At 42.7% G+C, this 5,577-nt stretch overlaps 1 protein-coding gene across 8 annotated transcripts in view; it reads right to left on the bottom strand.

The window, feature by feature from the left end:
* LOC134070816 (bromodomain adjacent to zinc finger domain protein 2B-like) overlaps positions 1–3,767 on the bottom strand; it is a 151,074-nt gene extending 147,307 nt beyond the window's left edge. For all 8 annotated transcript variants that reach the window (XM_062527267.1, XM_062527272.1, XM_062527269.1 and 5 more), the window contains exon 1: positions 3,596–3,767. The gene's annotated coding sequence lies outside the window, so the exon portion shown is untranslated. The remainder of the gene's footprint in view (positions 1–3,595) is intronic.
* Positions 3,768–5,577: the final 1,810 nt, after the last annotated feature.

Below are 5,577 nucleotides of genomic sequence, written 5' to 3'. Positions count from 1 at the left end.
ATCAACCGTCACTTTGGAATATTTTCTTTACTAAATCAGAGAAAGTGTGAGGCCAAATTTTAATTAGGCTAAACCAGGTGTGTATTGGGGGAAAGACAGCCTAAATCAGTGACACACTCTTTGGCAAACACACAGAGGTGACATTGAGATAAAATGTTAAAAACAACAAACTCCTCAACAGAACTGAGAAACAAATAAAAGAAAGACACTATTCCCAGGTCCATAGATTTGGGAATCCCTGGACACTTCTTCAAAACTAATTTGTCCCTAATCAGCTTAAAATCGCCCCGTCTTCTCCTGACTCCCTCCCACGCTCAACCCCCACCTAGGACCAACTCAAAGCTCTTCAGCATGACTGCAACTCTGCAAAGATGAGACAAACAGGACTCAGTCTAACTCTGGATGATGGCTATACAGTAAGTCTAATAAGTCTATGCTTTTTAGATTTGTCTGTGCAGGAGCACTCATCAGGTCTGTGTCAGGCCTAATGCTCCTTTCTTCTTCTTCCCTCTTCCTCCTTTCTCGCACTCTGTCTATCCACTTTTCTTTCTCTCCCTCGTTCTTTCCTTGAACCTCGCCATTAGGAAAAACAACATCCTGCTCCGACAGGACATGGGAGCGACGCCTCCAACGCTCATCTGGCGCGGAAAAAGACATCCATCCGTCCCCCCCTCTTCTCTTCTTTTCTTTCTTTTTCCCCTCTCTCTCTCTCCCCCTCCCCTCTATGCTTTGGGTGTGCTTGAGAGAGCACAGTAGGCATTCGCCTTCAAACCCCCACATCACAAACAAGCCCTGACAGATTGGTTCGCTCTCTCTCTCTCTCGTTTGCACTCAGGGAAACACAACGCGAACATGTATTAGTGAGTCCAGGACTGTGTGTTCAGCTGTGGCTGGCTCGCACGCTACACACACACACACACACACACACACACACACACACGCATGCACGCATATATGCACACGCATACACACACACACGCACACACACACACACACAAAAGCTCAACAATAGACATTTGTAATGGCACAGGAGAGTGGGTGAGACTGTTCCGTTTCAATTCACTGATATCGCTAATGGCTTCTTAGCAGTTCCATGAAATCAAGCAGCTGTCAAGTCGATGCAATGAGAGCGCAGGGAGGAAGAAGGAGCAAGAGAGATAGTCAGGGAGAGACAGAGAAGGCAAAACAGAAGGAGCAATGACATTCCCACAAGAGAGAGAGGGGGAGAGAGGTATAGAGATATGGCATTCCCACAAGATAGAGGTGGAGTGTGTGTGTGTGTGTGTGTGTGTGTGTGTGTGTGTGTGTGTGTGTGTGTGTGTGTGTGTGTGTGTGTGTGTGTGTGTGTGTGTGTGTGTGTGTGTGTTTGTATGTGCGTGTGTGTGTGTGTGTGTGTGTGTGTGTGTGTGTGTGTGTGTGTGTGTGAGAGAGAGAGAGAGAGAGAGAGAAAGAGAAAGAGAAAGAGAGAAGTATCATCAGGATGTTTGGCTAAACATCTGCTCACATACACTCATGGCTTTTTCTGCAGCCATCCACATCCTCACAAAGGGGCCTGGAGGGGCTGAAACATTTGTGTCCATTCCCTGTTCTCTCAGGCAATGGGGCCCCTTGCACATGTTCCGCTTGGGAGGCACCTATGTGTCATGTAGGCTAAGACTAGGGGACCAACACTGGTCAGTTACGCAACACTTCATTTTAGAGCTATAGCTGCTATGGCAGACACTTTTGTTTCCCGTGGGTGACAGATCCCATATACATATTTGTGTACACAAATGCAACCATTACATATCAAAATGTACACTCAAGCAAACACAAAAAAAGGTAGCCCATACTTTTGCAATGATGTGATGTGATGATACCTGCGTGTCAGCATAAGTTAAAAGCATCCCCATTGGTCACTCATTACCAACGTTCCACTGCTACAAATAATTCCATGGCAGACTAACTCATTTTTTTGGCAGAGGTTGTGGTAGCCTGACCACTGGGCCAGCTAGAGTTAACCCACTGGTAACAAAATGGTCAGTTCTTAGATTGATGACATCACTGACACCTAAGTCAGTTTAAGATTAGTCATGGGCAACCCTTTTTATTATTATTATTTTACTTCACTAAATTTAAAGTGACTCATACTTACTCCCTAATTAGAGCAACCCCCTTGTGTTATTGACATTGGTTACATTTGGATCAACAAACAAAAGCATCCTAGTGTCGTTGAATGGTCAGGCTACCAACAAGTGCACCATGGACATTCTGAAAAAATAATGTTTTACGTATTGCATTAGGCTGTTTATACTTTTTTTTTTAAGTAATTCACAAATAGACACACATTTTCATTTATAACTGACAATCCAACCATCTTCCAGCTGTCAAAAACAAAACAAACTGACAGACTAACATTAAGTGACTGCTTGTCTGTCCACCCAAAGCATATGGCTGTTAAAATTATACACACGTCATATTTAATTCTTAAATTACAACTTTCCGCGAGGCCAAGCCCGCAATAACACCTCCTAGCTGTTCGTGTACTTATTTAAAGTATCCATTATATGGCTATGTTGTTCTAACATCAATGTCCATGCTTTCCGTGAAAAACGCAACATTGTGCTTAAACTTCACATGACGTCATCGCTCCTGCTCGAGACAATTCTTAACTTTCTGTCAGTAAAACGTGGATTTGTATGCTTTCGATAGTAGCGAAAAGACCGGCGAGTTCAAATCAACCAAGATGGCGAGAGGCTTGTTGTTTAGAGGGCAGAAAAATGGAGGATATTGTAATATACACAAAGGGATAAATTTCAACAACTCGGCCAGGCAGCAGCCGCTTCTCTTTAAGGAAGCAACAAAGATAAGAGCAAAGAAAACCCCAACTCAGAACAGCGCACTGCCCTCGCCGATGAGCTGATTTTATACAAAAATGCATTCGAAACACGGTTAACGTTGTCTACAAAAGGATCTCGTAAAATATACAACGTAACGTTTAATAGTTTATATCTTGTTTTCTCGGTGAAGAGCTGTTAGCTTTTGCCATCATCTGTGAGACGGACATTAAATAGACCAAAGGTAGCTTCTGCTGCTCTACCTTCAAACTGACTCCAGCATTTTGTGTACTTAATTCACATTTTAAAACCATACACAGCCATCCACATATCTAGCGTAACTGAACGTAAGTATTCTCTCTCTCAAAAATGTTTGGATGCCAAAAATTATTTTTGACAGTTTTTATTTGAAAATAGATCAGTTAAACCGCACGAGAGAGAGGACACAAAGACGGGAATCCTACAGCCCAAGTCACAACCTCGGCTCTAGCCACAGCGGCAACACTCCGACCAATCTTGAAGTTTTACATTTTAAATAGTCAATGTGCGAAATCCACTGACTTGTCGCTTTAAGATTCGTATCTAGGTTTTGCCAAGTTTAGACTCAACATGCAGCCCATGCTTTTAAGATTTGTCCGTACCTCGCAAAAGAAACTAACAAGCTAGCTAGCTCACTCGCTAAAGAAATCAAGCCAGCCAGCAACACAACATTGATTCTCCGGTGTAGTAACTGGTCGCCCTTAGCTAGCAACCTCCACCTTGAAATAAATATAACTTACCGTAGTTTTCACACTTGAAGTTATTCCCTTTGATTTCGCTATGTGTAATAGTTCGTTTTACGTTGCGCTTTCTCTTCCTTTTCGATTTGGTTTCGTAAGAGACCGGTCGCAGGAGGAGATGATAAAGAGGGGAATTGGGCAGTAATTGAGTCTCGGTGTGAGTGACTGTGTGTGTTAGTTACGAACAGCAGATTGAAGGAGTCTCTTCCCAAGGTTTATTCTGCTTCACTTCAAGGAACCAAAGTGACGTCAGCTTGCGAGCGCTTTACAATGAAAACTTTTATTCATTCTCGTTGGACGGAAAGCCTGGCACGCTTCAAATTATTCATCTGTTTTGTAGGCTAATTGTTCAAACAAATGGAATTGTAGTGCCAGGGATGAGCCAGTGCAATATGTCCTTCAAATCGGCACCTCTTCATCCTCTTAGCCATTTAAACTCGTTTATGATATGCATTATGCACATAACCTTATCGTTAATGTTAACAATTAGGCTAGCTTTATATGGCCTATTGTGCAAATCTTTCAGGTGTCTGGGGAAAAAATACAAATAGCGTAGCGTAGGCTAATTAATCAGAATCGATTTATTCATTCGCGTGTGTATGTTAATAAAGTAGGCCTAGGCTATGCGCTCTCTGTGAAATCATAACGGCTGTTATAACAGGCCTTTCTTGAACTTTTAGTAATTGGGTTATTATTATATTATAATTACTGCTTCTGAAAATTAAATCGTGTTATTTTCAAACGGTGGATTGATAGCCATCTTTCAGAGCAATGTGATCAAATCTTGTAGGCTATAGGCCTATAGCCTTTACATTTATCAACAACAACAATCTTTAGAACAATATTCACATTTTGAGATAACAGATTAACCCTGACTGCTTGCTTGTGACCTCATCTGAAGGAGGCTGCACTATTAATGTTATGTAGGCTACAATGCATGTAGGCCTGTATCATCTGGAAGATGTAGATCCACCTGAAAGAAGACGTCCCGTCTCTGAAATAGTTTTGGTTCCTTACACTTAGTGTTTTGATAATAATTTAAACACGGAGTCACCTACAGCTACTATGATTCCATTGATCTCCCAATTGAATTACACTCTCAGAAGAGGAGCTAGATTGTCCCACGGCCTTTTTTCTGTAGCAGGCTCAAATATGGAGAAGGCAGGCATGGCCATCTGTGCCTAATTCTCTCTTGCTTGCTCCTCTCTCTCTCTCTCTCTCTCTCTCTCTCTCTCTCTCTCTCTCTCTCTCTCTCTTGCACCCCGAGCCCCACCCCCCTCCCGCACACACAATCAGCAACAGGCTGAGAGGGAAGCCTTTGACCCAGACTGGGTCGAGACAGGGGGGGCAGATTATTTCATTCAGCAGGAAAACAACAACAGAGGGGAGAGATGGGGGACATGCTGCCACTCCCCAATACAGGGGGCGTGAGTGTGTGTGTGTGTGTGTGTGTGTGTGTGTGTGTGTGTTTGGGGGAGGGGGGATAAATGAGGCAGACAACTCCCCAAAGTGCAGCTCAACACACTGATGCCACCATGTCCGCTTTGAGACCTCTAAATAAAAAAGCCACTGAGCACCACTTAGGCAGGGTGGCTAGTGTAACGAAAGCAGAAGAAGAACACTGATACATACACACATGTAATTCCATTTGACTGCATTAATCAAAAATTGTGAAATACAAACAATATCTTGTCAGAAACAGGAGTAAAATTAGTTGCAATTATTTCAGGGACAGGAGGAACTGAGTTTTTTTCTGTGGTTAAACATCTGCAAAACCATGCAGAATGAGAGAGTAGTTGAAGTGTAGCACTGTGTAATGATAGGCTAATGTTCACTGTTTCATTACATTCATTCTAACAAAAAATGCTATAGACTGATAGTTATTGAATTAGCAATTTCAATAGTGATTTTTGTCAGAATTTCAGAGACAAGCAGTAGAGATAGGGGTGGATGTGCCACGGGGAGGGCAGGAGGCGATTGGT

This window comes from Sardina pilchardus, chromosome 23 (genome assembly GCF_963854185.1).
Source record: "Sardina pilchardus chromosome 23, fSarPil1.1, whole genome shotgun sequence".
In the NCBI taxonomy this organism is placed as follows: domain Eukaryota; kingdom Metazoa; phylum Chordata; class Actinopteri; order Clupeiformes; family Clupeidae; genus Sardina; species Sardina pilchardus.
The sequence above is the reverse complement of the archived record's forward strand: the minus strand, read 5'-3'. Positions and strand labels throughout refer to the sequence as shown.